This window comes from Fukomys damarensis, unplaced genomic scaffold (genome assembly GCF_012274545.1).
Source record: "Fukomys damarensis isolate Sample0158 unplaced genomic scaffold, DMR_v1.0_HiC HiC_scaffold_7, whole genome shotgun sequence".
NCBI lineage: Eukaryota > Metazoa > Chordata > Mammalia > Rodentia > Bathyergidae > Fukomys > Fukomys damarensis.
The window spans coordinates 43,504,365-43,525,910 of record NW_022900919.1 but is presented as its reverse complement, the minus strand read 5'-3'; the positions used below and the strand labels follow the sequence as shown (position 1 = coordinate 43,525,910).

General features: G+C 40.0%; 2 long non-coding RNA genes across 2 annotated transcripts; both read right to left on the bottom strand.

Annotated features, from left to right (window-relative positions):
- Window positions 1-1,111: 1,111 nt before the first annotated feature.
- LOC104853158 lies at window positions 1,112-11,850 on the bottom strand. The gene is made up of 3 exons (XR_777700.2): window positions 11,690-11,850; window positions 2,447-2,536; window positions 1,112-1,776 (listed from the first exon to the last, which is right to left on the bottom strand). It is a non-coding gene; the product is annotated as an uncharacterized LOC104853158 (long non-coding RNA).
- Window positions 11,851-17,802: 5,952 nt separating this feature from the next.
- Window positions 17,803-19,328, bottom strand: LOC104853157. Its single transcript, XR_777699.2, has 3 exons — window positions 19,221-19,328; window positions 18,846-18,988; window positions 17,803-17,965 (listed from the first exon to the last, which is right to left on the bottom strand). It is a non-coding gene; the product is annotated as an uncharacterized LOC104853157 (long non-coding RNA).
- Between the last annotated feature and the right edge of the window lie 2,218 nt (window positions 19,329-21,546).

The following is a 21,546-nucleotide window of genomic DNA, read 5'->3' as shown; positions in this document are numbered from 1 at the left end:
TCTTAAGATCAACACCACAACAAGGAGAAGACAATAATAGAATTGAGCAGAAGGGATAGAGAAGGATAAACTTGAGTCATTTGTAGGAAAATGGGTGCACCTGGAGACTATAATGTTAAGGAGGTAAATAGATGCACAAGCTTAAATATCAGCAGCTTTCTCTTATATGAGAAACCCAATATAGAAAGAAAAAAGTTGTTATAATACAGCATGGCTGTGAAAAGTATGAAAGTATACTTTGATTTAGTATGATTATTTTATGAGTATTACATGGTTTTTGGCTTAGTAGTCTCGCTATCTGTTTATGATAATTAACTTGACAAGAAATTATGAAATAAATAAATACATTTTATGCTGGCAAAAAAAATATTAAAAGGGAGGGTGAAAGGCAAAAGAAAGAGTTGAGCTGTGTTACGTACATATATCAGTTCCCCAATATAATATAATCACTACGTGAATACATACTAATAATTTATTTTTTTAAAAAGGAATCTGGCGGAAGGAGAAGTTAAGTATGATACAGGCCCAACAACCGCACTGGTCAATCCTACAGCAGCTCGGAAGCTAAACGGGCCTTTGGAGTTATCCCAAATTGGGCAAAGGTAACCAGGCCCTCATCAAACAGTCATTGGAAAGGAGCTACTATGAGAAGGTGAGAACCGTGGGCAATGACACTCTGAAGCTTGCTGGCAGCTGGATCAACAAGCCCTGCAGTGCAAGGGGCCCTGGAAGACACGTGCATTCTCTCATTTTAATCTTCCAAAACCCTATGAGGAACAGAGTATTCATTTCGCACTTTACAGATAAGCAGCTGGGGGTTCAGAGAGGTTAAACAATGGACTTGCATCCCAGGTCTGTGTGACCTTCACTTGCTTTTATCACTGATATGCTGTTGTACTCCCTCTACCCCATCATCTGCAAGGCCGATAGGGCAGAAGCTACAGGAAAGGGAAGAGGTCACCTGGGACCAGGCAGTGCTCAGAACAAAAATTCTCCTCGGAATGTTGCAAACTTTTTTTTGGAAAGTCCTTCTGAGCCTAGGGCACATTCTTCCTGCATACTTTTTAAGAAATCATTAATCACTATATTATCTTATTTTTGATTGACACATGATATTGTACATATTTATGAGGTACAATGTGATGTTTTCTACACACATACACACTGTGTGCTTATCAAATCTGGGTAATTAGTGTCTCCATTTCTTCATTCATTCAGAAAAAGAAATCCTATCATTTGCAACATCTTGGATGAACCTCAAGGTTCACTTATGCTAAGTGAAATAAGCCAATCACAGGAAGAATTTTCTTGACAGGAAAAGTCCTGCACTTGAAGATGGAATTGAATTATGAAAACAGCTAAAGGTCACTGGGTGCCACCGCTGCAGAAAAAGGCAGCAAACCAAGCTCAGAGAAGACGTTAGAAATCAAAAACCAGCCACGGTTATGCAGAGCCACGTCCAAAAGCACAGTCACCCCTGTCAGAGCAATGGCAGTTTTTCTGGAAGAAGTCCTAAGCCATCCAGGGGACAAGTGTTCCAAGTTCCTCATTAGCTATGCATTCTTGGGGAAGTCACTCCTTCTGTCTGAGACTCAGTCTTGTCATCTGTAGACTAAGAACAGCAACGCTTTCTGACTTGAAGGCAGTACTTTTTAGAATTAGAATTAGAATTAGGATTATTAGAATTGTGGCTTTCAAGTCAGACAATTGACTTTTTTTTCTCTGTCACTGTATGGTTTAGGGCAAGTTCTTCCATTTCTCTGCGTGTTTCCAAATCTGTAAGATAAGAATAAGAATACCTTTGAAATAGGGTTTTCAGGACAATTAAATGAATTGGTATAGAAAAAGGTTTTTGAACCATAGTAGGCACATTGCAAGCACTCAGTGTTAGCCATTACTTTTGTTACCTTAGAGGGAAGTATGAAGATTAAAGGAGACAACTATGTGCACAGGTTTGACAAATAATTCAGCTTAGCAAATCAGCTCAGAAAATGGTGGTATTCTGGTTACTAACGCCTTGTAACAAGGCATTCTAAACCCTAGTGGTTTAAAATAACAACAATTATTTTCTTTGCTCCTAGGTCTGCAATTTGGGAAGGGCTTAATAGGGTTGGCTCATTTCTGCTTCCTGCACCATCAGCCAATAAGTTTCCAGTCAAGCTGGAGGACTTGCTCCATCCGGATGGCTCACTCACTTGGGCAGCTAGGTGAAGCCACCTATCATCTAAGAGCTAAGCTGGGGCTGAGACCAGTGGCCACTAGTGTCCCCACTTGGGCCTCTCCACAGGCTACTTAGGCATCCTCACAGCATGGCAAAGAACAAGTGCAGAGAACAAGTGTTCCAGGTATTAAAATGGGGAAACCTCCAGTCCCAACTTTGCTCTTGCAGTGATTTATTAGTCAGGCAGTCATTGACTCAGCCCAGATTCACGGGAAGAACACAGACCTCTTTTCTCAAGTGAAAGGTGTCAAGGAGTTTGAGGCGTGTTCCTCTGCTCCATGTAGTTAGTGTTCTCACTCCTGGTACTGGCTGCTCCTAGACAGGCACAGATAGAACACAGTTATTCCTCCCCAAACCACCTCCCAACCTAGAAAGAAGCAATCAAAGGGGAACTCCCCCAAACCCACTAAATCCTACTTTTTATTTAAGATTCTGTAAAAAAGAATCTCTCTCCCAGGTCCCTGCACCAGGTCCCTGCTCCACATCTGGGTATGCCCGCTTCTCTCTCCCCATAACTGGTCAGGGAGTGGATACCGTAACCCCACAGTATCAGTGGGGTGACTTTTTGTGTGCCCTTACATCTTACCAGTTAATGGGCTACTCTATCATAAAAACATACCCATAAAAGACATAACAGTACATTTCCCACCTATACCCACAAACACTGGTGCACCTTGCAGTAGGACAGATGTTCTACAGATGATGCTTTTGGAGCTCTGGGCCATGGAGGATTGGTGCTAAGACCCCAAGGATACCAGCATCTGATCATGTGCAAGTCCCTTACTTAAAATGGCTTCATATTTGCATATATCCTACGCACATCCTCCCAAATACTTTAAATTATCTCTAGATTGCTTGTAATTGCCTAATACAATGTAGATGCTATGCAAATACTTGTCATGCTCTATTGTTTAGAGAATAATGACAAGAAAAATGTCTGTACATGTTCAACACAGATGTAGTTCTTTGTTTGGTTTTTTCTGGGTGTTTTTGATCCGCAGTTGGTTGAATCTGCAGATGCAGGGGCAACTGCGCTTGTGTTTGGATTTCTATAAATCCAAATGGTGATGAGCATAGGCTGTGGGACTGTGAGTGGGCCTGCTAAGCTTCAGATATCTCATCTGGGAAGTGGGTATGATCTCCCTCTATCGGAAGTCCTCCTGAGGCTTAACTGACAGTCACGAATGGATAGGGTAGAAGCAAATTAACAAGGATCAACCCAGGCACATTTTTGGAAAATATAGCATTGTTTTTTATTTCAAAAACAGATTTTTTTTCCTCGCTCTGTAGTACCTCACCCCATTAGCTGATAGTGAGAGAACAGAGGACAAGAGATTTTTTAATGATCCACTAAAAAGTAAGCCTCCAAACATGAAACCATATCTATATTTATTATGATCTCAACTATATATAGAGATAAGGACTAGAAGGAAATATGTCAAAGTACTAATAGTGGTTGAGCCTTGAGGGGTGAGATTATGGGTGATTTTTTTTCCTTCTGCTTTTTTGACTTTTTTTTTGGCAACTCCCTACATCTTACCAGTTTATGTGTAATTTTTATAATAAAATATATATAAAGAATAAATATGTGACAGCACCTTCCCACGCACACCCACATACCCCAGAGAAGTGCGTGTTTCCATCAGACAGCTTTCTGTAAGGTGATGCCAGGGGTCCCTAAGCAGGTGGCTGTTCCCCATGGTGAAGCAAACCTCATACCTAGGACACTTGGCCTCTTTGTCCCTCACCCACTCATCACTGGGATGAGTCCCCCGTGTCACCCAAAAACGCCCCCTCAGGTTGCAGAAATATCTTATTTTCAGAAATGCGTGTAGGGGTGAAATGTCAGGATGGTTGTAATTTACTTTAAACTGCTTCAGATAAAACAATTATGGTAAAAAAAAATAACAGAATTGGATAGATATGTGTATTCTTCTATTCTTTCTACTTTCCTGTTTGAAATTTGTGTTTTTAAAAAAGTGGATGGAAACTGTCTTATTTCCAGATGCCCTGTTGGTGTGACACCACCTTGTTAAATGCTGGGTCTGTTATTGGTTTAAAACCCTTACAGGGTCTGCTTATTTTTCTTTAAATGTTTTCTCTTCTTCTTCTTTCTCCCCAAAGTGACATCTGGGTAGGGTAAATATCCTCAAGGCAATTAGGGGGAGGTGGCACTTGTTCTGTCCTGGGGACTTTGCTGCTTTCACAAGATTCCCCTTACCCTGCTCAGTGGTGTCTTGACAACGCACTTGCTGAGGTCTGAACCCATAGAAATGGACCATCTGCTCTCACTGACAGTGGTTCAGGCTCACTCCTAGGAAGCTGTGTCCCTGCTTCTTAAGCCACTGTTTTCCTATCTCTCACAATATTCCTATCCTCCCTAGGCACACAAAATGACTTCTGGATCTCACCCACACCATGCACATATTGAAGAGGCTCCTAATTCAGGTGACAAACCAGGATGGGATAAGGTGCAGAATGGGGAAACCCAATCATCCACCAGTCCCTTACAGTGTGCAGCATATTACAGATTTCATGTCTACCCTCCTGTCCATAATTAACTCTTTCTTGCGGGATACTCTGTGCCAAGCATAGTGCCAAGGAGCCATGTCTTTCCTTCCACTACATGGACACACAAGGTGCTTGTTGATACAAGAAAGCATAAACATATCATGATGCAGCTGTACAAGCAAATATGGGGCAGCTGCTTAAAAAGAATAAAGTTAATTGATATGTGCTGATAAGGAAAGGTGCCTAAGATATGCAATTAAATGGAAAGGCAAGTTTTAACATAATATAAGCAGCTTATGAGGGTAAGTAGTAAACTTTTCTATCCTTGTGTTAAATGATACCAGGCCCAAGTAATGACAATTGAGGTGCTTGCTGAAGAAACGCCTGCTCTTGGAAGATAAGACTGAACCAGCCAAAAACCAGAAAATAAAACAAACATACAAAAAGATTGAACCAGCTAAACATCTCACTTGCTAAGTTGTATTCTTAAAATTAGTGCAATTTATTGCATGGATGTTATATCTCAGGCTTCAAAACATGCCACAAGAAGGGCCCAAATTATTTTCATATTTTCACTTTGTCAGCCCCAAACAATCATAAGATGGCAGCTGTGATAGCCAGGTATCACATGTAATCAGCAATTCATGTGGGAGAAAGAGAGGCACTCTTTCCTGTGTGTTTTTGAAAAGTCAAGAAAACGTTTCCAGAACCCTACCCTTACGATGTCTCTTTACATCTCACTGGCCACAGTTGCATTACATGCTGTGGACTACACTAATCTCTAGCAAGGGAAATGAGACTGTCATGGTCAGTGTTTATCTTTCCCCAGTCACGAGAAAAAAAGACTTGTTGGGTTGATGACCAGTTTTACATTCATAGCAATGAGCTCCTGAACAAGCGACCAGACTGTCCCCATAGAGGCAACCTTGCAAGGATGAAACAGCATCTACATCTTTTTGAAATCTTTTCTCCATAGGGGTTGTATCTTCGTTGTTTTACCAATGATGTGATTAGTGTTCATTATAAAAATTCAGTTGATAGGTGAAACTCATCTGTAATGAACTCCTCTCACATCACTATGATAACCACAATTAAAAGTTTAACCTATAGTTTTCCAGGTATTTTTTTCTTCACAAATATGTCATTTGATATATTTATTTGTTTTTAATCTACAGAAATAGGAACATACCATATGTATAAAACATAGTCATTTGCCTATTACAATAAACAATTCCCAATTATTTTCTCTATCACTAACAACTCCAATATTCTTCAGGAGATTAGTAGCCAAGGCTTTGAAGGACCCAAGAGATGAATTACAATTAGTATAAAATACACAAGAACTTCAAAATACAAAGCCGAAATGTCAGCTGTGGCAATACAGCACTACAAATGGTCAGTCTGTTGTGGGTTCAGACATGAAGGTGCAGCTGGGTTGAGATTTCTGGCCCAACTCTTTGTGGTGCACCTGTTCTTCTCACCACTGGTTATTCTAAGAGTGGGGCCCATGACCCAGTTCTGGCTGTACATGATGGGAAGGGGCCTCTGATAGAGGTTCTGGGCAGGTTTTCCACAATCTCAAAAAGGGAAGGGTCTTTTCTGTCTCTGTATATTGTCAATGGCATGGCACGTTAGGCTCCATCTTGGAAATAGGAGGGAAAGAGACTAAGAGGATGAGCAGTGACCTGGGACAACAGAGCAGACACACAGGCAGACCTTAACGCTTGATGATGTGCCTTAAGGCAGGAACAGTCAACCCTGGGAACATCAATTTCTGATCTTTTTGAGTGAAATCACAGTTCATTTGTAGTTTCACCATTTAACTATACATAGATAAAACTTTCCTAACGAGTACAGTATAAAAGTTGTTTATAACATGCTTTTTAACTTAGTTCAGGTGTCTCCCACTTAATGTCAGAAACACTAAAGTGTTTCTAAAAAAACATGTTCTTGGTGAAAATGCCAGTAGGAAACCTATTATATTAAATAGGAAAAATTAGAATGAATTACACAGCAGTCAAAAACCAATTTCTTAAAACTTTACTAAAACTCAGTAATACGCCTTTATGTTTTAAAAAAGTATTATATAAAACACAAAGGAGTTTTAGGGCAGTAAAACTATTTTTCATGATGCTATAATGGTGTCATTACACCTTTGTCCAATCTATAGAGTATGCAATGGCAAGAGTGAACTGTACCATAACTATGGCCTCTGGGTGATTATGATATACAAATATAGGCTTATTCATTACAACATATGTATTACTCTGGGGAAGAATTTTGTCTCCCAATGGACAAGGCTATAATCTCTGCACCTTCTACTTAATTTTTCTGCAAACATAAAAGTGCTCTAAAATAGCCAGGCATCATGGTGGTGCAGGCCCGTAATCCCAGCACTCTGGAAGACTGAGGCAGAAAGATTGCAAGTCCAAGCCCAGCCTGAGTAATTCTACAACTTAATGTGATCCTGTCTCAAAATAAAAAATTTAAAAAGCTCAGTTTGAAGGCCCTCAATTTAATCCCCAGGAGAAAAACAAAGTGCTCAAACATTCAAAGTTATCAAGAAAACCTATCATATTGGGATATAAAATGCATAATATAACTTCCACATTGCCAACAATTAAAACGGTTGTTAAATATTTGTTTTGAGTTTAGTAACATGCCTGTCTTACTGCCAACAACAGTCAGGACACTGGGCTCTTTTATGGTCATGGGTTTGATTTTTTTTATCTTTTTTTTTTCAAATAATTTAGTTATTATTTGTACGTAATACATTTTTATGATTTGGTTTTAGAAAGAGGGAAAATTAGAACATCAACTATATTGGGATTGTGCTTAGGAGCTTATTGTGTGACAAAATAAATGGCATAAATACCTAAAAAGCTTAGCTGTGTCATATAACAAGAAGCTTTGCTCCGCTTGTCCACAGTGCAAAGATATTCATTTTCAGGCTGCGTAGCTGCATGGTTGTATAATGTTTGCTGTACATCTAGACAACACACCCATGTTACAAACAGGACAGATGGGGAAAGGGCAAAAAAGCCAAAGGAAGAGAGCAAGCAAGATCTGTCCCTTCATAAAAGTCTTCCTGAAATCTACGCAGGGACCGCCACTGCGCTTCAGCCAGAATTTCTCGGTACTGAAAGGCATGCATGGCTCACTTGGTTACTTTTTGTACATATAGTTCTAATTTTCCGCCAGTTTTATTTGCAACAATGAGAAAATCTTTCTCTGAGATAATTTTAAAACATTCTATTTAGTTTTAGGGATATAAATATAAATGTTTCCCCATGTAAAGTCTTGTACAAGAAAGGCATTGTTACACATTGTCAACTGTGGGTATTATAAACTAGGAGTGATTGTACAGGGAAAATGTATGTGAACCAGAGAGGCCCATTCTGCAGGATATGTCTGAATAGTATGGCAGTCCTTCCTTACTTACAACTCTTCCTTGTCTTTGACAATAGTCTCATGGAAAGCATACTATTGCATGGTTATATCATGATTGATGTGTCCTGTACGCTATAATAAACAAGGCTATATCCTAATTTATGTAAACATCCTAGTACATTTGTCCAATTATTTCTTTTGGGATAAAATAAGTCCTTGAAGTGAAATTGGTCAGCTAAAGTTTCTGAAATTTTAAAATTTTGATTCATCTTGCCAAATTACCCTCCAGAAAGGTTGTACCAACTCCTCTACTTCTCCTTTGCTAAAACAATGAACATGTATCACAGTGACACCTTGGTCCACTTAGATGGAGAAGAGGATGAATGGCCCTGTTAACACAGCCTTTAGAAGCAGAGAGCTTCATAATTCAGACACCAATTACATTTGGAAATGAGATTAGCACATGGAATTTTCCCATTCATCTCTCTGGGAGTTTCAAGGTTCCATTGCTGGGCGGATGAAACAATAAAACAAAACCAGTGAAATGAAGTCAATATGGTCCCAGAACATTTATCCTGATAAATGTTTCCACTTAGGACCAACTTTCAGGGCAGTTTTCTTAGCTTGACTTGAAGGAGCATCGCTATGTGCCATCTACGGTTTCTGTCCATTAACAATCTTTCTCACCATAACACATAACTTGATCTCATTAGCCCCCTTCTCCAAAGCATATCATGATGTTCTGCCCCAACCATGTTCTTGGGAATGATGATGAATGTGCTTGTAGAAGTTGCTGTTGTTTATATATATTCATAATAAGAGCATCAATAGTAATATAGAAGCCCACATTTACTTAATGGGGAGTTAGTGGTTAATGTTTCATTTCCAGTTTAGCATGATGACAAAGTTATGGAGATGGATGATGGTGACAGCTACATGACAGTACAAATGTACTTGATGCCACTGAATCTGACACCTGAAGATGGTTTAAATGATAAATTTTGCATGATATATTTACCAAAATTTTAAGAATGAAAAAGAAAAGCACCACTTTCTGGTTTCTAATCCATTGTGTAAAGAGTTAGAGGCTGTCACGTCACCCTAACAGTAAGTAAAAGTTGAACAAACTGAGAAATCAGCAATTCTTCTTAGATCTACCATCGAAGTGAGAGAGAGGGACAAATGCCTGTCACTCAAAACTGGAGAAAGAGGGATGGACACAAAGACTCATAACTTGTTAGACTAAAAAGCTCCAAATAAAAACTTTTGTGGGAATAAGTGCCAGAGTAGGAAAACCTGAGCTATAATTGGCAAATTGCTAAATGTTGGGTGTGTACAATTCTGAGAGTTAAAACCTCAGGAGGACCCAGACGTGGGGGCCCCGTACTTTCATGATTTTTACCTCTAGGAGCTCCACCAGATTCTCAGTGCATATTGGAGAAAAATCCCCTCATTACTCTTGCTGGGGAACAGGGAAATGGAACCATTATGAAATACACCAGAGTATTCTGTTCCTCGTAATAGGTCAAGTTAATTGCTTTCCTATATGCCAGAAATGAATAAGTAGGATTTGAAATTTAAAATACAATTTACATTATCACTGAAAAATAAAATGATCATGCTGGATGTGATGCCACACACCTGTAATTCCAGCACTTCAGAGGCTGGGGCAGGAGGATTGCCATGAGTTCAAGGCCAGCCTGGGCTACATAATGGGTTCAAAGCCAGCCTGAACTGTATAGTGAGACCCTGTCTCAAACAAGCAAAAAATAAAATATTCATGAAGATGCAGGGAAAGAGGAATCCTTTTACACTGCTGGTGGGAATGTAAATTAGTACAGCCGCTGTAAATATCATATGGAGGTTTCTCAAAAAATTATAAACAGAAAGTGGGAAAGGAAATGAAAAAAATGTGAAAAAAGGAAAAAATGGAAACAAAACCATTGTAAATAGGGAAGGGTGGAGGGGGTGAAGAGAGGGTAGGGGTATGGGGAAAAATAAGAACCAAGACCTATCATGTAAAGGTACAAGATCCCAGTGATAAATGTAACTGTACTGTTTGCTTTAAATGTACCAATAAACGTAATGGGAAAAAATTATAAACAGAGCTAGAATTTGATCCAGCGATACCACTTCCTGGTATATATCCTAAAGAATGAAAGAGAGCATACTATAGAGAAACCTGCATACCCACATTTACTGAGGCATGATTCACAATGGCCAAGACATGGAGCCACCCTACATGCTATCAGCAGATGAATAGATAAAGAAACTTTGGTATGCACACAATAGAATATGATTCAGCCATAAAGAACAAAATTGTCATTTGAGGAAAATGGATGGATCTAGAAGTTAAACTGAGTAAAATAAGCCAGACTCAAACAGGCAACTATTGCATGTTTCCTCTAATAAGTGAAATCTAAAAGAGATGAAAAGAAAGTAGAAGGGAGACTGCTATAGACAAGAGGAAGGAAATAAGGATAAGGGGGAATAAGGACAGGTAATGAGAGAGATGGATATGATAAAAATATATTTACACATTGAAAATCCCCCAATGTAAAATTAGAGGGAGGATGGGGTGAAGGGTGATGGGGGGGGCAATACGCATGCACAAACCTGCCAAAACAAAACCCATTAATTGGTATAGCCAATATGCACTAATATAAAAGGATATAAAGAGAAAATAGTCTATTTTAAAACGTAAGAAGAAGCTAGTACTCACTGTATACCAGGCACTATACACATGTAATTTAATTTCACAACAGCCTTATAAGATAGTCCCTTTGCCAGGGTGGGCTACACTGCTTTGGGTAAGACTTTGTCCAGAAACTGACTTGAGATTTGACATAGGTCAGCCTAACAGACAGAGCTATGAGGCAGGAGCCACTGGAGAATTTTTATGCCTTCCTCCAAAACAAGACTTAGATTTTTGTGACTTGAATCTGGCTGCAATGTAGGAGGAGAGAAGAATGACAGTAAAGAAGCAAGCTGAGGAACAAAGCAGGTATCCAGTAAGAAATGATAGCAAGCAGAAGCTGAGCAGTGGCTGGGAGGATGGAGAATCGAAGAGGAAGAATCCACTGACCTAGACTAAGTGTATCCCCTGGGCAAGAGGAATAGTGTGCAGGAGAATTTATTCATCCATCTTGGTTCTCTCCACCCTATTGAGGCTTCCTGTCTGCAAGCCACTGGTTCCAACTCTGATGGAAGCAGACTGGAAATAAGCTGAAAAGGTACAGGTGCCATGGGGACTTGCCAGAAAGACTGCAGAACCTGATGGTTCAGGTGTCCCATGATACCATCACTTGGCTGCTGTTGGCATGGACAGTTCTAGTCACACCAATCATGTTCTACCTCAGGGTCCTGCTCCATCTGTTTTTCTGTCTTGGAGCTTTCTAGAAACATCAGGAGCTTTCTCAGCTCATGATAAGAACAGCCCAGAAGTGCACAAAACTTAGAGCTCTTGGAGGCAACCCCATGGGGGAGGACCCCAGTAGATAAATGCTTAGTATCTTCTTGCTTCCCAGACATCCCAGAAGGAATTGAACCTCTATTTGCATGAAGTACCTGGAGAATTCACCTTATGTAGACCTCTTTCTTCCCTGTAGCATTCTTGTTTCTTCTTCATAAATATTTCCTGGGGTCTCCTCCCAAATAAACCACTTCCACCTGAGGTTCTAATTTCAGGCTCTTCTTTCAGCAAAAGGAAGGCAGGGCCTCTGCATCAGGGAATGATCCTGAGAATAAAAGTGCAGGTCTGGTTGGGTGTGGTGGCACATGCCTGTAATCTCAGAACCCTGGGAGGCTGAGGCAGAAAAATGACAAGTTTGAGCCCAGGCTGAACAACTTAGAGATTTAACAAGACCTTCCTCAAAAGAGAAATTTGGAAAGGACTGGGTATGTAGCTAAGTGCAAAGGCTCTGGGTTTAATTCCCAGTACCTTAAAAAAAAGTACAGGATTAGTGTGGGAGGGCACCTCTGATCTGAGCAAGAGTAGACATGCCTGGGAGCTTGGATGCTGCCTCAGACTCAAGGCCACTCCTGCTGCAGGTGCCTTCATTTTCTGTGGCTACTGCCCCATCAAGCAAGTTTTGCTCATCATCTTCATTTTCTTGTGTCACTGACTTTCTCTCCAAAGTAAGGGTGAGTGTATCTGATTGGCTGAGCCTAGGTCATATGTCTAATCCTATAGCCGCAAGAGGGTAAAGATTGGATAAGTCTCCTTCAAGGTTTCCAGAATCTCAAGTGATGTCTCCTTTTTAGATTCATAATCTGGAGAATTCTCCAAATATAGCAAAGGCAAGATGGCCCCAAATTAAAAACATCCATTCCACATATCTTCTGAATTAGATGATCATCTAATGCTCAATCAGAAGATTGAGATATTGCTTTGGCCTTGCCTTTCCTTTGCCAAGTTTAAATTTATCTTCACAATATCCAAAAGAGCCTAGTAATCTCAGTCCTACTAGGTTACTTAATGATGGAGGCACAAAGAATTGTAATTGCCTTGTCTTCCTCTTTCTCATTTCCGGTCTGCTCATTCTGCCTTCTGCTGAGCTCTGAAGTGTAATTCAAAGGACTGAGCTGATTCACCCCTGTCCAGTCCAGCTTCTAGTCCAATTAACAAGAGTTTCATCCTGACCTGGAAATATAGATGTTGCTAGAAGATTATTGCTCAGCTTTCCGGTCTGGCTGTTGAGAGAAGACAGGATTTTCCATTCAGAGGCAAACGACACATTACTACTCTAAAAGAGATGGCAAGTATAAAGGTGGTTGGGGAAACACCAGAGGATTATCTAACCCAAATGGGAGTTTGGGGCTAGGAAAGGCTTCCTGAAAAACTCAGTGTTTCAGATGAATCCTGAAAGAAGACTAGAGATCAGGTCTATCTGAAAGGCAAAAGGCGTCCCAGTCAAAGTCTAAGTATATGCAAAATATATCCAAGGAACAAACCCAGGGACAGAGGCTTAGAGATTCCATCAGTAAATGGCTCATTGATTATTAGGGGATCTTGGACTCTCTTGGAGAATCTGATTTATTCTATCCCAGAACTGAGCCCATGTGCACATGAACAGACACTGGCACCTACTGCCAAAGGGAGCAGGGCTCCAGATTAAGGATCCATTATGTGCATCAATCCTTTGCAGGTGTGCAAAGAAGCCCAGAGAAAGCTAATGTGGCAGCAACCTAGAACACTGACTCTGCAATGATATTGTGTTAATTCTCTCACATTCAGGTTGTAAACTTTTCTCAAATGACTAATAATCTTTATTTCAAAGGGAAGCGAGTAACAGTTGATTAGAAAACTTGCAAGCAGAGAGAAGGTTTGACAACTGACGTGTTTTTCTAGAGGATAATTCAGTGTCCAGTTACATTTTTTATGGAATGGCCCTGAACTTCATAAGAACAAGTCCTTTCTTTGGGACAGTCCAATTTCTTCATAGAAAGAGGCTCCAATCCATTGCCTATGAGGGGAAGAGCTGTTTCATGTTAATGAGCCTGGATGTGGATATTCTGCGGCTGGCTGGGAATGGGCTGAAGGTATGTTTGATTCAGCCCTCCCACCCTTCCCTGTGCTGTGACTGTCAGTGGTCCCTAAATCTGGAGTCGCAGGTTCAAATTCCCAAGAGATTAAACCCAAGGTGGCCCTGGGCTAGAAATGCTTGACTACTTGGTGTCAAGATGCCACATGATAAAGACTTTTGGTCAATCCTCTTGGTTTGGACATCCTACTCTCCCTCTACCCCCTCGATATCTAGTTCTACCAATTCCTGAGCTTTCCTGGCACTCTTGGGTAAACTGGCTGTTCCTCAACGTATGTGTCTCCTGAGGCAGCATAGTGGACCTTCATGCACTCTACCAAATCGTTTGCCATTCCCCAGCCCAGCTCCTGTCTTCATTTATAACAGGGTTAGTGATGTCTACCAGCTCCATCAAAGGTGGAGAGGTTATTTCTATTGCACGTCCTCCTTATTGCCTGGAATAGATTTAATGAGATGTTGATAAAAATAAAATTCAGCCGCCCTTGAACATGCTTAATACTACCAATACTCTGCACTTATGCTTGATTAAGATGACACATTTTATGCTGTGTTGTATTGCCACAATTAAAAACAAGACAAATAAACAAAACTCAGCCATCTTAAAACCAGAAGTCTCCCCCACCAAATTTCTATGAATGTTGGAAAACAAACTCAAGACATTTTTAATGTGTTTATATGGAGAATTAGAACATTTTAATATCATCTACACAATATACTGAGACTATTACAAGGATCATCAAGAGTGGAGCTTCTCAAATTGTGGTTCTTAGACCAATAGCAGCATTATTCACAAATTGGTTGGAAAAGAAAATTTTGGGGTTCTATTCCAAACCTACTAACTCAGAAACTCTGAGTGGGGTCACTAATCTGTGTTTTAAGAAGCTATCCAACATTAAAGATTTGGCATCTGCTTTCTGATGATTGAAGCACAGTTTCAGAACCATTTGGAGGAAAAAAAAGGAAAAATGCATGAGCTAAATATCAAAGATCTAACTCCACAGTCTGGGGAGAAGGTGAAGGGAACAGTGGAAGGGTATCTGGGTACCTGCCACGTGCTGGTTACATGCTTGCCAGTTTATATACTTATCACATTTAGTTTTCAGTTTCCTTGAATAGAAAGAATTATTTTCTCCATTTTATGAATAGGAAAACTTGGGCCAAGGATTTAGCTCAGTGGTGCCGCCACCTGCCTTGCAAGCAAAAGGTCCTGAGTTCGATCCCTGGTACCAAAAAATAAAATAAAATAAAATGAACAGGAAAACTGAGGCTCAGGAAAGGTAGTAATTTAGCTAGTTAAGTTATTTAACCAAGGTCTACCTCATCCCTAGGCCCTTCTATTTATGTTAGACACCTTCCTCCTTTAAAATTAACCTTATCCCTGAGACTATCACAGGCTATGGAAGACTAGAGAAAAGAAAACAAGATTTCTCCTGTGCTTACTAAAATCCCTCACCATCCAAAGAAAGATTCAAGTGCCACCTCCTCTGGAAAGTCTTTCAGGACCGCCTTGCTTAAGTTAACCTTCCCATAGTGCTCATACATAGGTACCTGCTCAAAAGTACCCCGTATACCTTATTGTTGAAGTTCTCAAGCCTTTGGTTCCAGGGTCCCCTAAAAGTAATTGATGTCTGTCATAGTCCATTTTATGTTACTACGACTGAATATAACAGAGTAACTTATAAAGAGTAGAGATTTATTTAGTTCATGGCTCTGGAGGCTGGGAAGTCCAAAACCATGGTGCTCGCATCTGTCTCATGTCTAATGAGGGCCTCTTGGCTGCACTGTGACATGGTAGGGGAATGACATGGTGAGACAGCACAAGTATATGAGTGTTTCCTTTTGTAATAAAGCCAAAATCCATTAATCCGCTAATCCACAAATAGACCCAATCACCTCCCAAATGTTCCACTTCTCAAATACCATTAACATATGACTTTGAGGATTATGTTTCCCACACATGGAATTTGGGAGACACATAATTGTGAAGCTCAACTTCACACATTGTACAAAAATATAAACTCAAGATGGATCAAAGATTATGTACAATTTAACACTGTAAAAGGTTTCTTTTTTTAGAGGAGAAAATCTTCAGGATGTTGGGCTGAGTGAGAAGTTGTTAGACTTGACCCAAGCAACGATCCATAAAAGAAAAATAAGTGGATAAAGTGGATCATTCAAAATGAAAACCTTTTGTTCTAACAAAGACCCTGTGAAAAGAACAAAAGCACCAAGATAAAATGTTTACAAACCATGTATCTGACAATGCACTGTTATCTACATGATATAGAGACTTCTCAAAGCTCAAGCAAAAATGTTTCCATTAGAAAATGGACAAAAGAAATGAAGATATTTGACCTGAAAAGGATCTATAGTTGCCAAATTAGCAAATATTTTCAACATTGTTAGCCATTAGAAAACTGTATAAAAGCCATAATGAGATATCTATTGTAACTGTCAGAATCGCTAAAATGAAAAAATGACAATAATCCTAGTGAGAATGCAGAAAATAATGAAAATAATGAGAATGGATCTTTCACACATAGCTCATTGGAATGGAAAATGGTACAGATGCCCCAAAAAGAATTTGGCAGTTTTTTACAAAAGTAAACGTGCTTACACACAACCCAGCAATGGCACTTTTTTGGCATTTATCAAGTGAAAACTTATATTCACACATGAATGTTCCTACCAACTTTATTTTTAATAGTAAGAAATCAGAAAAAATCCAAAAGTATGTCCAGAGGCAAACAGTTAAACAAACTGTGGCCCATCCATTTTGTGGAACACTATTCAGCCAGAGGTAGGAATGGATTTTTGATACTTGTGAAAAACTGAAAGGACCTCAAGGGAATTATATAGAGTGCAAAGGGGAAAAAATAGCATTTAAAAAGGTCATACACTATATCGTTTCATTTATATAATATTTTTGAAATGACAAAATTATAGAGGAAGAACAGGAATTATGGAGAAGGAAAGAAGGTGGATGTGGTGATAAGGAGTGATCAAAAACGTGGTGAATATTTAAAATTTTTTAAAAAACTTGTTGTAGTAAGACACATGGCCCAAAACAATGGGATAACTGTGTTTGAGGCAAAGTAGAGTATTTTGAGGGGGATTAATGGCAGTGTGTCTTTTACTATACATTTTTAATTTAAACATTCACTGTATATTTTGATCACCCTTGAAAATGTAGCTTAAGAGACTCATGTGATGGAACTGTCTGTTCTGGTGGTAGTCATGTAAATCCACTTGTAATAGAGTTGAATAGAATTAAATACACACACAGCCATGTATATTATGTAAAACATGAAATCTAGATAAGATGGATGGATTGTATCCATGTCAATTTCCTGATTGTGATATTGTACTAAAGTTATGCAAGATGTTATCATTGGAGAAAACTGGTATATAAAGTCTCTCTGTATTCTTTTTTTACAAGTGACTATGAATTGCAATGATTTCAAAATTAAAAGTTTTTTTAATATTGAGGATTGTAACGATATTTGCTCTATTAGAAATTTAAATGGAGATAATTTACAAGTGTCTCCTTAATTTATCTTTAAAACCACAATGTTAATTTAAACAATTTTTATGAAATATCATTATATTTTAAAATATAGTTAGACAAGCAATATTGTTCTATATATCCAAAAATCTCTTTAATGTCTGACTTCACAAACAACTGGATCCTCATATCTGCTTCTTCATTACAGGCATCATAAAACCTTCAGAGGGTTTTTCTGGAGGCGCATAGTGGGATACTCAATTCTGGGATAGAACCAAAGACAAATAATGTCTTGGTGTTATTATGAAAATAGTTTTAACCTCACAGACCCACTAAGAGGGTCTCAGGATCTAATAGTCTCCCTGGCCACGCTGCAGCAACTCCTGTATTATTGTGATCACCTGTCCCTGCCCTCACAGCCAGTGAGGGTGGAAGCCGTTTATCTTTCATCTTTATATTTCAAGTGCCTGGCACAAAGCTGATGCCCAAGAAATATTTGATGAACCAATGAAATATTAATGACTTGTTTTCCAAGAGAGAGGAAAAGGGAGGAGAAGGGAGAGGGAGAGGAAGAGAGCATGTATTGCCGTCGACTTCAAGCTCTGAGTCAAAATAAAGGTCAGAGTGTTCTGATATAGCTTGGTCTGAAGGAACAAACATTGTTGTGAGAAATCTGGAGGCTCCTGGAGCATGAAACATGGGTACATGGTGATGACTGAGTGGCCTTTTGAAAAGGTCCCCCCCATGTCACAATTCCTCACAGTCTCGTCCTTCAGGCCTTCACACACCATCAGCCTAAGCACAGAGAGAAATGGACTTTGCAGGTCATATAAACACAATAAATTGTTTTCTTCTGATTATTATCTTTTTTATCCTCCTAACTCCCTAGGCTATCTCCCAAGTACCCATGAGTGCACAGTCTCAGCCTACTTGGTCCACAGCTACAGTGGGAGAAGGAAAAGACTTCAGGCCACCATTTCAGATTATGAATTTGTTCTCAGTTCTCATCCACAGTATTTATCAATTCATAAATTAGCAGGGACAAAGAAAAGTGAGGGTGCTGCTTTAAAATTGTCACTGAAGCTGAAAATGGTGGCACATGCCTATAATCCCAGCACTCAGGAGGTTGGGGCAATAGGATCACCACAAGTTCGAGGCCAGCCTGGGCTATAGTGAGCTCAAGGCTAGTTTGAACTACAAAGTGAAACCTTGTCTCAAAAAATAAAATTGCCGCTGAAAATATTTGCTGGTTGCCTCCATGCATCAGACAGGGAGGCAAATCTGTGGGGACACTGCCCAGTGACCATGAAGTCCTTGCCTCAAAAAGTCCCTGATCTGGGAACTAACAGCTCCACACGAGCTGGCAGCAGAGACTCTAACAGTGGTGAGAGAAGAGTAAAGAGGAATCAACTTTTTAGAATCAAGGAAGAGAGTCACCTTTGACTTTATCCTTGAAAGGGAGAAGGCTTCCGCATGAGCAGAAGATGGCAGAAGAGAAGGTATTATGTCAGGGAGGAGGTACAATTAATTGTTTTAACACAGACCTCAAGTGACAGTGGTGGAAATGTAATGGAAGTTTCTTTCATCAGGTCCTGGCTTACATATTCTAGAATTCCCACAACAACCCCAAATCATCAGGAACTCAGACTTCTTCCTCCCCAGTGCTCCATTATACCTGAAGCCAGGCGATGTCTGTTTGTGTGGTCCAAAATCACAGTGTCTGCATTCCAACCAATGCAAGTAGGGAGTGAGAAGGTATGCATCCTCTTTCCTTCTATGGGCACAATTCAGACGTTGCACACCTCTACCCCTCAGGTCCTACGGCCAGAACATAGTTGCAAGGGAGGCTAAGAAGTGCAATTTAAACATAGGGGCTTCTATTGCTCTAGGAGAAAATGTGGGACACCTAGAGGTTTTTACCCCAAAGCCAGAGGTGGGAAAGTGAAAGGCAGCCAGGAGCTGCGTGTGTGTTCAGAAGTTGTGGGATGAGGGATAGAAATATATAGGGAAATTGGGAGCTGGGCAAATAGTAGAGAAGGGCCACAAATACCAAAGCTATAGACTTTCTTCTGGAAGTCAGTTCTCCAGCTTGAGTGTACACCAGCATGCCCTGGAGGGACTGCTAAAACCCTTGTTGCTGGGCTCCACACCGAGAGTGTTTGATCCACCACGTCTTTATAAGATCTGAAAATACACATTTATAACCAGTTTCCAGGTGCTACCGGTGATCCAGGAACTTTGAAATATGTAGAGCCATGGAAAGTCTGGAGAGGCAAATAATGTTTGTATATCAGAAAGCTAAATCAGTAGCAGTGATAGAGAACACACAGTACTGAAGCTCTCAGAAGGAGCTTCACACCTTTTTTTTTTTTGAAATAGGGTCTCACTATATAGTTGACCTGGAACTCACTATGTAGCTCAGGCTGGTCTCAAACTCACAGTGATCCTCCTGCCTCAGCCTTCCAAGTGCTGGGATTACAGGCGTGCACCACCACACCTGGCTGCTTCGCACCTTCTTGATCTTCATGTTCCTGAGAAATTGCACTCAAGAGAAACAAGGATGATAAAAAGACTGCAAAGCAAGGTCACAGAATCAGTGCCCAAGCGTCACTCCCCCACTTCCTGGCAGGGCTGACAGAGCCAGCCTGTATCTCCTCCTATTGTTTCTCTGTTCTGTGCGCAGAAGCCTGCTCTGGGGGTATTGGGCAAGTCCCTGTCTTCACTGCTCCAGAGTTTCCATCAATAACAACAAGGGAGATAATTTACTTGTCCAAGGTCTATCAAGTGGTACAGATCATAAAGCTGGTCAAAGCTGGAGAATCTGATGATCAAATCAAAATTTAAAAGACCATACTGTTTGATTTAATAGTTCCATATCCAGGAGCTGATCCTACAGAAAATTCTCATGTTTATGTGCCAAAGACGAGGTTATTTAATGCTTCCATTATTCAGCTCTCTAGTACCATAACAAATTACCCGAGATAATTAACTTATAAAGAGAAAAAGATTATTAAGGATTACAGTCCAGTGGTCAAAAGTGAAGGACCTCCAGTTTAGGGCCTGCAAGGAAGCTTCACATCATTGTAGGAGTGCATGGAAGAGCAAACTGTTCCCCTAAGGACATCCCATAAGGTTCCACAACTGCAACAGCACCACCCTGGAGATCAAGCCAATGAAAAATAGGCCATTGGGAGATATTGAAGATAAACTCTATAGCAATACCCATCACCTATACTGGCAAGAGATAGAAAATGACTTAAATATCATCCATAGGGAGCTAATTACATAAGTTAACAGGTATTCAAACATGGAAAAATGGGTAGTCCTTACAAATGAATTAGATCTATATGTGCCCATTTAGAATAATCTCTGATATATGTGTGTGCATAAAATTCCCGAGATTATATATGCTAGATAGTAGCATATTTTATACACACACATATACAGAGCAGACCACTGCTGTGATGTTAACTGTGTGAACACATGCGTAACACTTACATATTCAGGGGACACCTCTAGAAGGATTTGTAGGAACAGTTTGCCCCTTAGATAGGAATTCGAATGGAGGTCCAGATTGTGGAAGAAATTTACTTTTCACTTTTGTTTGTTTTTGCTACTTTGAATATTTATTACTTGTTTAAATACATGAACATGCAAGCAATGCCAGGTGCTTTAGATGATTCTCTAAACCTTGAGAATTACCTAGCAGGAAAATGCTCCCGCAATTCCCAGAGGAAGGGAGGCAAAATCATTTGGGCATAAAGGTGGATAGAAGGGAATGGGAGGAGCCTCGATTTGTAGGGTTGAAAGTTTCCATAGGGTAAACTCTCCCTCCATGGCTGATTTCAAACTACCAGCCTGATGTTGCTGAGCAGAGTGAAAAGATTCACACCACTGACTCTCAGGAGCTGAGAGAAACCAGATCCTGCCTGCAGTGAAGGCAATATTGTACCATGATCAATACCACTGACTCTCCACTCTGTTCCTGAGTGTTGCTCTTCAAAACCAAAACAAATGGGAGCAAACACAGCACTTCAGCATCTAAGAGCGACTACCGGGGATCTTCAGAGATAGATAGTGGGGAGTTCCTGGCAGTGTTTACTCGCAGTTTCCAATGGATTTGAAACAGAAACCCAGACATTAAAATTAACTGTCTATTTTTTTAATTTGCAAGTTGCTTTTCCATTTTCTTTATGAAATATTATTCATGGCTATACAACCAGAAAGCAACAAAAGAATAATAAATCAATCACTATTAGTAGTTTGTCAGCACAACCTTGTGTACTTATGGAAGTTCAGCCATCACAATTAGGAAGGTGATTTAGAAACATTCTCAGTACAGTAATGGGAGACATGGGAACAGGAGAATCAGATTC